At 35.9% G+C, this 18,002-nt stretch overlaps 1 protein-coding gene across 2 annotated transcripts in view; it reads left to right on the top strand.

Moving 5' to 3' along the window:
* LOC140135874 (CMP-N-acetylneuraminate-beta-galactosamide-alpha-2,3-sialyltransferase 2-like) overlaps positions 1–18,002 on the top strand; it is a 120,810-nt gene that overhangs the window by 53,767 nt on the left and 49,041 nt on the right. For both annotated transcript variants that reach the window (XM_072157524.1, XM_072157523.1), the window contains exon 4: positions 1,899–1,966. The gene's annotated coding sequence lies outside the window, so the exon portion shown is untranslated. The remainder of the gene's footprint in view (positions 1–1,898; positions 1,967–18,002) is intronic.

Raw genomic sequence — 18,002 nt, 5'->3', positions numbered from 1 at the left:
TTTTTACAGACTTTTTTGTTTGTTTTAGTTAGGGGTTAGGCCTATTAAAAAAGTGGCTATGTAGGCTAAATACACAAATACAAAACAAAATTCTGTGTAGCACTTAGCTGGGTTTTTTTAAACAAAATGCATAGCAACTAGCTTTTTTGCAAAATGTTTGATCTATAGACAAACCTTTTATTTATGGATTAAGTAGGGTAGCATAATGTTCTGCATGATGAATACATGAAAGGTACACTCTCTCAGCACTATTTGTACCGTAATGCAAGGTGTACGCGTAATTCTGTTACTTCAAAGCAATTCCGCATTTTATGATGTGCATTTACGCGCTGTGGTTTTAGCATCTAATTGGGGGGGAAAATGAGACTCGTAACATTGTTTATTGATATAGAATGGCATGCACACAATAGGGCGCAGCACTAATGCTAGTTGTGTGTTGCATGCACTTATGCAAATTTACACAAGCATAAGTTTGGGCTTAATTGATGCTTGCGCATTAACAAAAACCGAATAATTTTTGCCAGTTATAAACTGAACAAACTTTGTCAAATGTCACAATACTCATACTGTTACTGCATGAAATTAGCGCCATGTTGAAAGTCTTTACACAAGTCTACATTGATCTAGATTCGGGTAGTCCACAATGATGCGGATCACCATGGCCATGTGGAGAGCCCCCCATTGAGAGCGCATCGCTATTTGATAGACTTATAAATATTTCAAGATAGGTGGTTTTAATAAGCCCTATGGAGAAGTCTGCTAGAGGTTGTAGCTGTTCACTAAAGCATGCTGATTTATGCAATCCTGTCTCATTTCCTAAACTGCAGCTGTTTTTTATGAAAAGCGTTTTACTTCCTGAGTTTCCCTGGTAGGATGTAAATGATGAGAACTTTATGCATCTTTTTGATTATATTTTGACAAGCGATTGATGAGCAGAAAATTGTACCCACAGTTTTGATCAGACTTCTCAAACAGGCACTTGTAATATTGGTTCCATCAAGGGTGATATAAATTTGTCATCTTTTAATCAACCTAAAAGTGCTTCATATCCTTCTCGCCACAGTGGCATAAGAACATACTGTAAGTAAATCAACCAAATGTGTTGTGTGCATCTTCTTTTGAAATGTAGCAAATTTGATGAAAAGAGACCAAACTTTTTCAAAATTAAGGTAAATTTGTCCAATTCTGAAAATATTGTTACAAATTTTGGTTATTAATTCATGTCATTTTACACAAAATTACGGTTAGGGTTGGTTTAAGGTTATGATAAGGATTAGGGTTAGCTTGCACAAAATAATTACATTAAGGATTGACCCAAATTTTTGCTAAAAAAACAATGAAGAATCTGCATTTCTTCCCGAAATTTGAAGAAAAAAATTATCTCTATAAAACCAGTTTTCTGAACATTGTGACCCAACATTGTACCGTACCAAAAAGCCTGAAAATGCACACCAAATCTGCCACACATACCTTTACCTACCCTTCCACTGAGAATACCCCTACATGTAGATTACTGGCCACTAAAATGGAAGTCCCAGCAAAATCATTGAAGGAGGGGGAAGTGGCACAAATAAGCTTCCACAGGGGGAGACCCTGGAGAGTGGAATATAAATGGAACAGCACATTTTGTGCAAAGTCAAAAATGTGCTCTGATGTCTGACCTCTCAAATGCTTCAAAAATATTTCAAATTACTTTAATATGACAAGAAGCAGGTTTGTATATATGTCAAATCTTATCTCTAATAGACATCATATAATTGAAAGCATGTGTAAGATTATATCCAACAGAATCTCAAGCTGGCATCACAAATTGACAAATTATTTAGAAATTATCGATGTCCTACAAAGCGAAAAGAACTGATCTTAAATGAGCAACTCTTATTTTACATTCATTACAGAACTTGACTTGAACTTTGAGTGCTTCACCTGCGTTCAACATCTACAGTAACATTAACATTAACAAGAGGTAAGTCTTATAAATGTTAGGCAACGTAAACATATAATCATATAATACAGACTAATCACTAACAGGTTAAGTCCCAACATCACCCGTTAATGATGGCCAATCATTCTACGAAGGGCGAGAAACAAAACAGCTACACATACCATGCATCTTTATGGTCATAAAGATGCCACGCAATGCTCTATCTCGTAATGGAAAGCATGCAACTCTGGGGTGTTTTGTTAAACACTCACAATCAAACAAACGGTCCTTATGAATATGCGAGAATTAACAGCATAGAAAGCACATGGACTTTGGCTGTTAGTGAATAGTCTGTATATTTTTTAATCAGCAGAGAAATAGAGAAAACTACAACCTAGGAAAGAGGTGAGCTATAAGGCGTGTGAAGGTGGTAATGTTGTCATTGTTATGGATATAAGTGAGTGGTTCATTCCAGAGGCAGGGCAGCAATAGAGAAGGCCCAGTCACCAGCCAATTTCTTGGAACGTGAGACATCAAAAAATAACAATGATGTCTGAAGTCGTGGAACAGAGCTGTGGTTAATGAACAGAAATATGGAAACTTTATGTGTATAACAAGAGTCTTTAATTGGATTCTTTGGGCGACAGCCAACAGGTGAAGGGACAGGAGGAGTGTGGAAATAAGAGTGTGTTTAGGTTGTTTGAATATAAACCAAGCTGATTTATTTTATCTTGTCAATGCAACTCATGAGAGACAAATTAGTTCGATATTTCGATCGACCATCGATGCTTGGTCGATCCTTATTATTTATGAAATCAATTAATTTACTGTTGTTAATTGTGATAAAATAGTAATTTGTTCATGTAGTGATATAAGTCAATATAAATTTAGTGTTTATTCTGATTAATTAGTTGCTAATTCATTAATAACAAGCATCAAAGCAGCATCGACGGTCGATCCAAAGATCGAACAAATTTGTTCCTGTTGCCTAAAATAGGTGCAGACAATGTTGTGATATGATGCTTCTTTAAAATCAAGATATATCCTTGTGCGATTCAAATGATGATTCAGATTTTGCAGATGTGAATATGAGGTAGCGGCTTGAAAATACAATGGCTGTAAATAAATTTGAAAGTTGGATGATTTTGAATCAAATAATATATAACACAGTATCTTCAATATTGGATGGTTAATGCCCGATGACTGCTACATGTAAGTCATAGGCTGTGACCCTTCCTCACAGACTTGTCCTGATGGATTGGGCTGACCTTAAAATTGCAGTTACTGAATGTATTAAATAAGCACCTTTATTACCCCTTCATGTATAATATACATTATAAGAGTAGTGCTTCATATAAGTGACCTTACACAGGTGACCAATTCATTATTCCACAAAGATGGGCTATTCCAGTTGATATTCCTACACCCCCATGGAAAACATGACCTTAATTTCCCACAAAGGGAGTGTATCAAATGAAGCCAACCATTCAGGTAATACCATTTGAACTCCCTGTGTGGAAGATTAAGGTTTTGTCTTCCACAAGGGGTGTATAGATTTCAACTGGAATAGCCCATTGATGAGACTAATTAGTTATTTTAAATATGGTGAATGACAAGTGAGTGCCATTATCACCTTGACTCAGGCATTAGGCACTTGGTGTGCTAATTGCAATCCCAGAGTATGTGTGCGTTGTTAACTTGATTATACATAACCGCCTTCAATTTCAGTCATTCTCTTTCTGTGCTATCTTCAGTAGACAGGAATCATCAAAATGTATTTTCAAAGGTGCATTCAATCATTATCACCATGCATTAGGCCCTTTGTGTGCCAATTGAAAGCCCGGTGTGTTTGTGTGTGTAGAACTTGAAATACATAACCACCTTCCATTTCAGTCATTTCTTTACTCTGCTATCTTCAGTAGACAGGAGCCATCAAAATGTATTTTCTAAGGTGCATTCAATCATCTCATCTTTCTCTGTGTTAAAAGCTATGGATAAAAATCGCTGAGTAACAAACTGGTTGATGTGAATATGGGACATGATTATTACTAGTAAAAGGAAGTGTTTGTCGCTAGAATAATATTATTTATATGCCTGTATAGTATACTACACATAAAACCTATAGAGCCAGAAAGGAGTGCTTCATATAGGTGACCTTATACGGGTGACTGGTTCATTATCCCTTGTGGAATATCAAGACAATAATGAGACTAAATAATTAGTCATCTCAACTATGATGATAGACAAGTGAGAGTCATTATCACTAGGCATTAGGCATCACATGTTCAGGATAAAATAAAGAATACATGTAAGATTAACCAAGAATGATGCAAGTGTCACATCTTTGTGACTATTTCCCAGAGTTACGTGCTGTGATCTTGAAATACATTACCACTTTCAATTTCAGTCATTTCGTTACTGTGCTATCTTCAGTAGACAGGAACCATCAAAATGTAATTTTCAAAAGTGTTTGCAATCATCTCACCTTTCTGTGTGTTGAAGTGTAAGCTATGGATAAGAATCACTGAGTGATAAACTGGTTGACATGAATATGGGATTGTGATTATTAGTAAAAGAAGGTGTTTGTCTCTAGAATAATATTATTTATATTTATGCCTGTATGGATAGTATATTACACATAAAATTTAGAGCCAGAAAGTAGCACTTCATATACATGTAGTTGACCTTGCACAGGTGACTGATTCATTTAATATTTCGTGTGGAATATCAAGACTATAATGAGACTAATTAGTCATCTCAACTATGATGATAGATAAGAGAGCGTCATTATCACCAGGCATTAGGCCCTTTGGTGTGCCAATTGAAAGCCAAGTGTATGTGTGTGTTATGAACTTGAATACATAACCATCTTCAATTTCCCTTCTGTGCTATCTTCAGTAGACAGGAACCATCAAAATGCACTTTCAAAGTTGCATCAATCATCTCATCTTTCTGTGTGTTAAAAGCTATGGATAAGAATCGCTGAGTGATAAACTGGTTGATATGAATTTGGGTTGTGATTATTAGTAAAAGGTGGTGTTTAACCTTGTGTTAAAAACCTTTCTAAGATAGAATAATATTATTAATATAATATGCATGTATGGATTGCATATTACACATAAAACCTATAGAGCCAGAAAGTAGTGCTTCATATAGGTGACCCACCACAGGTGATTGGTTCATTATTCCTTGTGGAATAAGGAGGCCATAATGAGACTAATTAGTCATCTCAACTATAATGATAGACAAGTGAGAGTCATTATCACCAGGCATTAGGCCCCTGGTATGTCAATTGAAAGCCCAGTGTTTGTGTGTGTTGTGAACTTGAAATACTTAACCACCTTCCATTTCAGTCATTTCCTTACTGTGCTATCTTCAGTAGACAGGAACCATCAAATGTATTTTCAAAGGTACATTCAATCATCTCATCTTTCCCTGTGTTAAAAGCTATGGATAAGAATCGCTGAGTGACTATTAAAACTGGTTGCCATGAATATGGGACATGATTATTAGTAAAAGGAGGTGCTTGTCACTAAAAAAGTATCATAATGCCTGTATGGATACTATACTACACATAAAACCTATAGAGCCAGAAAGTATTGCTTCATATATAGGTGACCTACCACGGGTGACTGGTTCATTATTCCTGGTGCAATAACCAGGCCATAATGGGACTTATTAGTCATTATCATCAGGCATTAGGCCCCTGGTGTGCCAATTAAAAGCCAAGTGTATGTGTGTGTTGTGAACTTGAATATATAACCACCTTCCATTTCAGTCATTTCCTTACTGTGCTATCTTCAGTAGACAGGAACCATCAAAATGTATTTTCAAAGGTGCATCCAGTCATCTCATCTTTCTGTGTGTTAAAAGCTATGGATAAGAATCGCTGAGTGATAAACTGTTTGACATGAATATGGGATATGTGATTATTAGTAAAATGAGGTGTTTGTCGCTATAGTATAATATTATTTATATATATATACCTGTATCGATAGTATACTACACATAAAACTGAAACAGTCAGAAAGGAGTGCTTCATATAGGTGGCCTTACACGGGTGACTGGTTCATTATCCCTTGTGGAATAACGAGGCCATAATGAGACTAATTAGTCATCTCAACTATGATGATAGACAAGTGAACATCATTATCACCATGATCACCTTGATGCTGGCAATAGGCCCTAGAGATAAGCATTAGCATATGACGCAGCCAAGTGGAAAACACTGGTTGGCTGCTCAGTAGGTCAACTTTTATTGCCTTTAATTATAACTGTATTATTGTTCTCAATTTCACAAAAAAGAGGTAACATGTTTGCAGGCATATTTGTCTGCAAAACTTCAAAAACAGCAAAAATGAGTAATTTGTTGGCAAATATCCTTGAAATTAAAAATTATGATAGTGCAAATGAAATGTTACAATTTGTCAATTTCATAAAAGTGTCCTTAAAATCTTTCGGGTGCATTACATAGTGACAGATGTCAAACCCAGGGTGCATTCCATTGTGGTAAATTTTATTGGGCACATCTCACATATGTAATAGATTGCCAAAGTTATCCGTCACTATGTCTTGCACAATTATTTTGAGAGCTCAACATCCATCACTATGGATTTTACCGTAAAGATCTGTCACTATGTAAAGCACCTGACAAAATGGCAAAAATAGGAGTATTTAAAACCATTTTGTCCTGGCATAGTTGGTTCAATAGGTAAACACCAACACATATACCCACACACACACCCCCACACAGAGAATAATATTGATGAGTGGTTGGCCCTATACTTCTGAAATAAAGGTGGACACTGCGGACTTTGAACCTTTACCTTCACATTGGAACATGATATGTATACTGAATTATGGAAACCAATACCTGTTTAGTAAATTTACCTTAAAACTGCTTTTGGAATGCAAAATAAGTGTACTTGCTAAACAGGAAAACCGCAGAGGGAATTGAAGTGATATTGCTATTACTGCATACTAGCTTCACACGATAAGTAAATGGAGGGTTATTTCAAATGTTACTTAGACTTTATTGCCAATAAATTATACAATCCTTTTTCATCTGATATAATGGCACTGTATAATGCATATCCGATGTGGTGGTAAACCATTTGGTGAATAGAGATGCTGGTTTTAGCATGGTTCAACAGAGAAGATATATTACCCTTCCCAGAATCCTTTGCAGTGTGATACATCACCTCATTTCATCAAATGGTGCTCCAATTTCTTACATCATGTTCCACTTATTTTAATGTTGAAAATAGACTGGCTAAACATGGATCAATAGTCATGAAATGAACATAAATTTCAAGCTCTTAGGGAGTATACAATGTAGGCCTACAGACTATTTATTTGACATAAAATATTTATGTTATTAAATCTATTCCCATTCTATTTCCAGCAATGTTTAAGTTCTAACGAATGTTTGATAACGTTAAATCAGTAATATATTTCTACCAGGTATTATACGTATTATTGATTTTACGACATGAAACATTCGTTAGATCTTAAACATTAAGTACTGGAAATAGAATGGGACTAGATTAAATAACGTAGATATGTTACATAAAATATTATACGTTGAATACTCAGGAGTCTGTAGCGGCCCTTATAATGTGCCCTGTTTATTGAGGTACCCTTTGTCTTTATCGCCCCATGTTGCACTGGATAGCAGATCAGTGTAGAATATTAAATTGGAAGAAATGCAATGTGGGAAGTGTATGATATAATCTCTGGTGGTGGTTCAATGCATCATTAATTGCAATTTATAGCAAATGAAAATAGAATAGCAATGCAGGTGTAATTTGTGGTTGAATTTTATAGTTGGGTGAATAATGATTCAATCACCATCCTGAAAGATGCAAATGGAATCAAAATATTGAGATAAAAATAATATCTTCTTGCATGAGAAAGTAAGGAAATGAATTATAATAAAGTGTGTCTCTCTAACATTTGTCAAATGTCTTTATGGCTGCATCTTTCTCCCTTCATAATATGGCTTGTGAAAACAACACAATATAAACACAACCAGAAACACCTTGGGTCACTTTTTGGCCATAAGGAGCTCTTGTAAGGGGCACTATAACCCTTAAAATTGCATTAGTTTGGATGTATACAATTTTGACCACCTGCAACTCCCCTCTGGATGAAATTCAGGGTGTTGGGTTTGCTGGGTTCAGCCATAGACCCTGAAAAAAGAGGGTCTGTGGTTCAGCATGGGAAGGGTTTATAGTACTCAACATTGGGTTTGATCAAGAGTTTTAACTGGGGACAAGATTCACAAGAACCTAACAATTGGTATATTTTAACTCAATTTTAGACAAATTTTTAAACAAAAATTGTTAAATTTTGGTGAATCATTTATTTAAACTCTTGCTATTTGAGCCAATGTTATTTGCAGCATATTAGTGTACCCACATCAGACATTTTCCTTGATTTCCTTACTTAGGCCTTCTGTATAACGATGTTGGGCAGGAAAAACCTCCTATTGTGTCATTGGCCCCTGAACATGTTTCAAGCAAAACCTCCTATGTAACATGATGGCAGTTTTGTTTTAAACATGTTCAGGGGCCAAAAGCACATAGGTTTTTCCTGCCCAACAATTAAGTGAGTATTTTCGTGTACAGATATTTTCATGATTCCTAACAAAGTGGACCATAGTGTGTGTTTTTACAGAATTCACATCTTACCAATGTGATGGATATTCTGAATTTTTTGTGGCCAAAATTTACATAAATGTATTGATTTTCAGTCCATTTTAGGGTATTTTTGCCCAATATCAAGATGTTTTTCTGGATTTTTTACTATTTTCAATATATTTCACAAGCTTTGAATCACGCACCTGCAAAATTTCATTGTATGTTTTGACCTGACCTCGATGTGCAAAATTACGCTATTATAAAACTCACAAAAATTGCCACGTTAGTACACGATTGAGTTCACCCTGAATAGAGTCCCACCACACTGATAAAAAGATATGCAACTGTCCTTCCGTTTGTCTATACCTATCTATCTTTTCCTTTTCTTTATTCTTCTCTTATTTCCTTACCTGAAGGCTATCGGGTTTTAGAGTGAAGTGGAAACCGAATACATTATTCATGGTATCCAAGCCTAGATAGATCCGCTAATGGATTTCAGGTGCTTGTTTTCAATGACTTGCTTGGATTTTACCGAAAAATATTGTTTGAAGAATGATTTATGTATGCGTAGCAGCTCTTGGAAGATTAAGTGTTGCCTATAGGCTTATGCGTGAGGGTGATCTCTTATACATTGAAGAATATCAATAAGTAATAGGTAAAGAAAAATATTTGTTGTTATCCAACGTATGCTAATTTTTCAGAGTGGACAAATATTTATGGTTGGGGAAAGGCTAAAGCCGCAAATTGTCCGTTTTCTAAAAGGCAAATTCCGTTTTGTGACTTGCAATACCAGTATCCAACAGTTTTCAAATTGCAAAATCGCACCCTCATCATAGGCAGACCATTATTATTACCATGAATTTAAAGTGTTAAAAATGCAAAGCAAAGTTTGAAATTACATTGGTAAGTCTGACAAAGTCTTCTCCAAGAAGTTATGAAATAAACTGTTTTTCCACCAAACACCAAATTCCGCTTTCTTTACCAGTAAAACGGACAACTTTTGGCTCTAGGGAAATGCACCCAAATTTTGCATTTTAGGTGCATTTTAAAAATAATTGCAAAATTGCACCCAAAATCACACAATTTGAGTGTTTTTGGAAAGAAAATGTATAACAAAATCTCCCTACTCTTTTTTTTTATCCAGCCTGTTACTCCAATATAGGTTTTAGAGAACAACCAAAAGACCAATAATGATTTTAATACTTTGCATGCTGGTCATAGCCTTCAACATATAAAGTTTTGAGAAAATTTCTCGAAATACCAAATACCTTGTTTGTACTAATTTTACTGTATTTTTGATGCTGATTCCAAATATGGTCATGAAAATGTACAATTCTGAAATTTGTGAACTTTTAAAGAAAATTTGGAACTCGTAATCTGCAGAACATTCGTTTGGAGAGGGTTGCCAATATGGTAACTAGTTTCATTAAAAAGCTGGCCTCTTTCCTTTCCATTTGTAACCAAACCAGACATGCCAGAAGTGGGTCAATAATAAACATCAATGTTTTGAGTCTAAAGGTAATCAACCAGAGTAATCAACAAGGGGCCGGAGGGAAGCATGACATGATGGTGTTTGCACTCAAATATTGAGACAAATAAAGCTGACACACCAGAGGAATGGTATGGTTTCTATAAAGGAGATCCCACAGCTTCATAAGAGGTGTTATTCCTGCCCCATGTGCATGATTTTTCTCCAGATTCGAAAATGCCCAACACTTTTGTATTAATATATTATTATTATGGAAGTTTAAGTTAGAATATAGTTTTGTCCATGCAATTTAGCAATCATGACAGTTTACCAAGCTCACACGATATGGCATGGGAATTTGTGCATATCGGTCACTTTGCAGAGTAGCATTTATATGGACACTGTTTAAATCGATTCACACTTTGTGAGATTTCAAGAGGCTCACAGGAAATCATCTTCATCACCTCAGAAGTTGTCTATTGAGTATAGCCATATTGCAAAATGTCACCACTCACCAGATGTATATGTTGTATTAGCATGAAATTTAATTTGATTTTGTCTGAGATGAAGTGATCCATTTCATTGATCAATACTCAATCATTCTCTGAGAAAATTTAAATGGTTTGCTGTCAAACGTGTCCATCAAGTATTACATTATTGGCCAAGTAAAATAAAAAATTGTGTTTCTCATCCTGATTTAATCAGATTGGGATTGGACTATTCCATTTAAAATACACACTACCCCTGTGGAAGATTTTGGTAATATTTTCCACAGGAAGAGTATGAATTTCAAATGGAATGAATACATTAGCAGCTCCATTTGAATTTCAACCCCCTCTGTGAAAGATTCAACCAGAATCTTCCACTTCGGTAGGGTGAGTTTCAAATGGAGCTGCTAAAGTGTTCATTCTATTTAAAATTCATACTTCCCTTGTTGAAGGTATTTCCAAAATCTTCCACAGGGGTTGTGTGGATTTTAAATGGAATTGCCCAGTTTTACATGTGTTCATCCTGATCCTGATCCTGATATGAATACTGAAAACAGTTGACACCAAATAAGTGGAACTATATGACGTTATAATCATGCTTCAGTGGCAGAAATTGTGAGTTTCTTTTCTCCGATTTTGACCCAGAGGCTGACTAGTCTACAAACATGCCCATTTGATTTGTTGGGACTCAATAGCCTTTGTAAGCTTTTCTTTGGTCTCTCTTCTCTCTTTTCTTTCCACTTAGGCCAGCATGCTGGTAGGCTTTGTAGCTTGACTTGAGCATTTTGTTTTGAACATGTTCCAATCAGGACCCAAGGCGACTTTAACTCGGGGCCCAAGATAGTAAACCTGGGCTCAAACTTAGTAACTCGGGTCCCAAGATAATAACTCTGGGCCCCCAACCTAGGGTTCTGACTTGGTAATTGGGCTCGCAGATAGTAACTCAAGACCCTGAGATAATAACTTGGGACCCCATGTTACTAAGTCTGGCCCTGGGTTATTATCTTGGGGCCATCCAAAATGTGTGACCATTTAGCCATATATACATATTACTTGGATTGTCACTTGAATTTGAAAGTTCAAATTTACAAATTTTGTCTCCCATACTGACAATGTTTATAGCAATGTTTTATATTATACGGTAGTTTTGTATTTTTATCCCATTTTAGGGTGAATGCATTGTATTAAAGAAAAATAGATATATCTTGGCTTAATTGTCGTAAGGTAATTCTTCAGCTATCAAGTTTTAAAAGAAAATGTCACATATATCAGAATTTAAAGACATTCTATACATCATAAAGAAAGCCCGTAATTCCCACATCACTCATTTAGTAAGCTATGACACCAAGTATCACTCATTATTATTCATCCCAAGTCAGCGCTCCACAATTTGTTTCATCTTTCCTTGGCATAGTAGAATCTAGTCATGGTGGTAACTTGGGAGTAATTTATAGAACAGCCCAGAGAAGATATCTGAGCCTTCCCAGAATCCTTTGCAACATGAAACATCCCCTCATTTCATCAAATGACACTCGCATTACTTTTGCAATATCCCTTTGTTTTCATTTTGAGAACAAGACTGGCTAAACGTGGGTCGATAGTCAAGAAATAAACATAGTTTGCAAGATATGGATGTGATTTGTTCATTGAGGTACATATTTTCATCACTATCGTTCGACCCATACACTAGATAGCAAAACAGCACAGAAAATCGAAATGGGAGAAATGCATTATGGGAAGTATTTTTTATAAGATATCTTCTCTTTGAACAGTCTTGCTAAGCAACTTGTGCAGTTTTGTCTTCTGTGAAGTAGAATCTAGTAGTGGTAGTAACATGGGAATCATTAGAATAGTCTCGCTAAAACTGAGTCTGTTCTTTCAGCAAGTCCAATGTATCCACTATAAAGATATCAGTAATCTGCTTGCAAAAATACATCTCCTGTGGTTGAAAGCAGTAAATACTGCACAGATTTTTAAAATTCAACTAACGAATATTGAAGTCTCACTTCAATATTGTTCTTTAAACTACCTCCTATTGTCTATGTCACTGCATCTTGGTTTTGTATTTTTTACCTGCATTCATAAACCAGCAGTTTGGTCGAGTCTAGCTGGATTCGGTGGAACACTCAAGTTATTCCTTGTCCGGGTTCCTTGTTGGGTGTTGGATGAGGTCGTGCCTGATTTCGAATTAGTCTGTGCCCATTTTGGGTGTAAACCGATTAACAAAAGAGCATAGAATAAAGCTCATAACCCCCCCCCCCATTGTAATTAATGTATACACCACATTCTGTGCATTTAAAATGAAAGATTTGTGCAAAAACTTAATTTTGGCATTATTGGTCCTGATTGATCGGGTCGCGCAAGGTCTTGGTTCTGGTCAGGTTCGGCTTTGCTTTTTGAGTGTAATACTATAGTATTACACACTGAAGTAATATTTTTAATATTTTTATTCTTTTTAGCATTTTGTTTGTAATCAATATATGTTGTACCAAATCGTAAGTTATTTTTCTTTTACAGCGCTATAAATTTATTTTACTTTTGGCGCTTTATAAATCTCTAATTATTAACATTCATGAATAACAAAAAAACTACTTGCTAATATATTTATATTCATAGGCATTATTATAAAACAACAATGTCAAATCTACTTAAAAGATTATATCAGCTTTAATACCGGTATTTGCCAACAAAGGCCTGTAAATTTTACCGCTATTTATTTGATTATAATTTGTTTAATTTAAATCCACACTTGTCTATAACCTGGGGTATATAATCTGTGTTTTATGCATAATCATCTTCAGTATAGATTGTGCTTTGTTTAATGCTCTGCATGCTAGCCACAGGCTTCAACATACAAAGTTTTGAAATATTTTAAAAATATCTTAAGAACCACTGAACCAATACTAAGCTTGTTTGTACTCATTTTAATGCATTTTTCATGCTCATTCCAAATATGGTCATGAAAATCTTCAATTCTGAAATTTTTGAATTGGAAAAAAAAAAAATTGAAACTTGTCGTCTGCCATCCACTTACTCCAAAACAGTTAGGATTTTTATACCATCAGAAACTTCGGACTACATAATCTTTCTGGTAGATTCGGTAGTTTGGTAAGACATATCGTTCAATTTGAATCAACTAAAATTTTGGAAATAACCTTGGGAAATATTATTAGGAAATGTAAAAAACCAAATCTTGTGTAGGTGTCATTTAAAAAAAATGTAGCAAATACAAAGAAATCATCCCAAAGCAGCCTAACATTTTCAAATTTGTTATAACAAGTCTGGCGACATGACACATGAGTGCATTCCTAATACCTTTGCCATATTTGGTCTCATCTTGTTCCTATATTTTGTAAAATGCTGATGATAATTAAAGTTGTAGTTATGTTTTATGATACTGAATATATGCTCAAAGGGATGTGGGAGATTGTTAAGTGTAGATCCACAATTTGTAACACATTTTCTTCATGTTTAGTACGGTTACAGATAGAGTTTCTCACTCTTGTAATGAATAAGCCCGGGGAATAAGCTAGGCTTGAAGAATATTTTTGTGTTAAAAGAACTTCTTCAACTTCTTCTTGTCACTGGTCTTAGACTAAAAAGATTCCCAAATTGGTTATTTCTGGTCTTTCCAGAACCTTTTTCAGGTCTAAAAAATGGTTCTTTCTAGCCTTTACAGAACCTGTAGGGTTCAATCTGTTCTCTGTAGAACCATTTAAGGTTCTACATACAGGAAAGCTCAAGAACCATTTCAGGTTTTGTTAGAATTAGAGCCTAAATAGTTCTTGGGCTGCCCTAAATAGAAAAAGGAGCTTTCTACTTCTTATCTTCAGAGCTGCTATTCTCTAGTAGACAAAGGGTAGTCAACTGAAAACTCATTTTAGAATCATCAGTAGATAAGAACTAAGAAGCATTACATGCTCAGCCCTTTTCAGAGCCATAAGGAGCATTACATGAACAGCCCTTTTCAGAGTCACCAAATATAGTAAAGGAATAGATATGCCCAGAAGAAGTTAGTTGGAACTATACATAGCTTGACAGTTCTATACTTGTACAACAATGGCTAACAACATTAGCTTCTCAAACGTGTGCAAACATAGTTACAAGTCAATTTGTATGATTCGTGGATATGTGTATTCTCTGTGCTGGTTTGTTGTGTTTGATTGATTGGTTGCTTGTTTGCATACATGTTCACATGCTTGCTTATTTTTCATACAATTCGAAAATAAGATGCTCAGTACCAACGACAGTGAATTTTATCATGATATCTGCCCAAAATTCATTGTGTTCACTTTTTGTTCCAGAGCTTCTAGAAAGCCATTGGGGTTCACTTGGTATATTGGTCATGTAATCAAGTAAGACTAGATGCATTACGGGGACATGCAAAAAGAGGTGTCAAAATCACAGAAGCCTCAAGAGGTCTTGTATGGGGTATCAAATTCAGCATGGAGTCTCGGATGGGGTTTCTGCAATTGTTTATGAATTTTGAAAATTTATGAAAAGTGGAGTGGAAATTTGGGGAAATGATCAGGGAAATAAGAGAAATATTATTCCTGGCCTATGCAACACTTGCCGGCAGGGCTTGAAAAAATTTTAATTTCCCGGGAAGTGAGCTAAATTTCCCACAATTTATAGCATGTTTTTATATACCGGTATGTGTAAAAAAGACACAATTTCCCTCCAAATACCAGAATTATCCTCCAAACACCAACATTTCCTGGGAATGAGCTTCCCAAATTCCCCACTTTTTCAAGCCATTCTTGTCGGTCTCATATGGGGATTTTTTTAAACAGAGGTGGTCTCATATAATGGTATTATTTCACCCATTTCTTGTCTCGTATTGGGTCACCCTTGGAACTGCTGGAATGCGGATGGTTAACCAGGTATTTCTACAAGTTGCCCTTTAACTAAGCTAGAAAGCTTCTAGAAAGCTACCAATACAACCATAACAAGCTATATTTCATCTATCAAGTCAGCGAGTAAGATCAATTTCTATAAAGACGGTGTTGCTGGCATGAAACTCTAGCACTTACCCTATTGTAATGCTAGCATCAATGTCATTTATGTCATATCACAGACACCAAGCTGATGTATCACTTTCTTTATGATTCTTTCACACCAGACTGAATAATATATTTGTGCTTTTAGCATGTATAGGGCCAAGACTGCCTTTGAAAGGTTCTCTATTACAATTTAATTGTGTTGATGAATTAGGTTATGGTTTACTTGTTATATGGTTATATTGCTAGAGGAAGACTTGCGAGAGGTGCAGGTTGAACTTCATGCAGGAATATTAATCACAGGAGGTGCATTCTGCAAGTGCCTTTATGTCAGCTATCTTAATGCTCTGCATGCTAGCCATGCACTTCAACGGAAAAAGTTCAAGTTTTGAAATATTTTCTTAAAATATCAAGAGCTATCTTAAGAACTACTGAACCAATACTAGGCTTGTTTGTACTAATTTTAATGCATTTTTTATGCTGATTCCAAATATGATCATAAAAATTTACATTTCTGAAATTTTTGAATTTAAAAAAAAAGAAGTGAAATTTGTCGTCTGCAGTCGACACCTGCGTGAAGAGAGTTAACTTGGATTATAAATATTCTAATCTACATTCATGGAATGACCTGTGTATACTATTAACTGGGTACCAAAACTCATTCGCCTCAACTTTAGGTCAAATTCTGAGGTATGATTGTTGAATGGAGGTCAATGTACTGTTGTTAGAAAATGAGGCTGTTTTAAACTCATTCTGAAACTGAATATTTGTACTTAAAGGGCGCAGACTGCTTTAGAATGGCTCTCAGTTACAAGTTAATTGTGTTGATGAATTAGGTTATGGATAACCTGTTCTGTACAGATGCTGATATTGCTAGAGGTAGACATGTGTGAGGTGCAGGTCGAACTTCACTCAGGAATATTAAACATGCCGGTATATTCTGCAAGTGTCTCTATGTCAGCTGTCTTAAGGGACCAGATAGCAACATTTCCACAGTATTTTTTGGGACTGGAGAGCACACCAGACACAGCAAATTGCATTCTGAATAACGCTACTACCCAGCCAACACAAAATGTTTTACAGAAAGCGTTGTATTGTCTTGTTATATAGTCCCTTATCATTCAGTAGACATGAATAACGACATTTCATTGGTTAACATGGTTAATAGCCAAATAATATAATGTCGTATTGTTCAGCGTTGATAAATTACTGTACAATATATAGCCGTATTATTCAGCTCTTTATCAGTACCGGCAGCAGCGGGCCTGCATACCCGCGTTGTATTGTAAACTGTGCTGATCACGTATGCGGTAGAGACGGCCTCGTGTGATACGACCTCAAAACCAGTGATATTTTTCGTATTGCATGAACAAACAGGGGATAACTAATAATGTTATCTGATACCATAATCCTCCCAAATTACATATATACACACAAAACAGTTGGCCAGGCAACTGTTACAGGTGTGGCTTGCTATCCCCATAAAAAGTGTTGATGATTTGACACTGTGGCAGTGGCGTGCGCAAAGGGGGGGGGGGGCAGGGGGCATGTGCCTCCCTAGTTTTGTCAAAAAGTCAGGGGAAATGCATCCAATCGGGAGATAATTGGGGAATTGGCTATGAAAATTTTAAGAACAGTCGGGAGAATCGAGACCCATGCTCCCCAACTTTTGAAAACCTGCACACGCTACTGCACTGGCCAGCAAAATAGGTACCTACGTCACTACCAGACTTGAGGTCAAACAAAGCATACTAAGAGCCTCATCTACCTGTGCTTGGTCATATGTATTTCAGAAATCACTATCGAGATGTTGATTTTGAGGTGTACAGACATTTGTAACTGGAAGCTAAGTAATAAGCCAATATTGATTTTGATATTTTGTAGAGTGAATGTAGGGCAGACAGTGGCTCACATGCAAAACGGAATGGGCTATTCCAGTTGAAATCCTTACACCCCCTGTGGAAGGTATGACCTTAATCTTCCACACAGGGAGTGTAGATTTTAAATGGAGTCACGGTCAGTCACCCATTCAGGTAGTCCCATTTGAAATTCGCACTCTCTGTGTGGGAGATAAAGGTTGTGTCTTCCATAGGGGGTGTATGGATTTCAATTGGAATAGCCCAATGGGGCAATGGAAACCGAAGGAAAAAATAATTGAAGAGGAGCAGTCAGTCTTGTGGAAGGCAATTGGAGTTAAAGTAATATGTGCATTTTTGGGTTTTAAATATTACCAAATATTTAAAGTGGTTTTATGTTTACTCTTATACGGCCATATTTTAACGATACTAATTGCTGCCATTTTTACAGTTTTAAAAAGTGCATTACCTTAAGTTATAGGGAAAAAATGAAAATAAAAGTGCAATGTTTCATAGTGTGCTACGCACAGGCACAATGCATAAACATTGATCCACAAACCTCGCTTACCACTATCAATCATTCCATAAACCATTTAACAATGCAGGGACTTTGCTGCTTCTAAGA

The sequence above is a fragment of the Amphiura filiformis genome, chromosome 16 (genome assembly GCF_039555335.1).
Source record: "Amphiura filiformis chromosome 16, Afil_fr2py, whole genome shotgun sequence".
Lineage (NCBI taxonomy): Eukaryota > Metazoa > Echinodermata > Ophiuroidea > Amphilepidida > Amphiuridae > Amphiura > Amphiura filiformis.
This window is presented reverse-complemented; position numbering and strand designations above follow the sequence as displayed.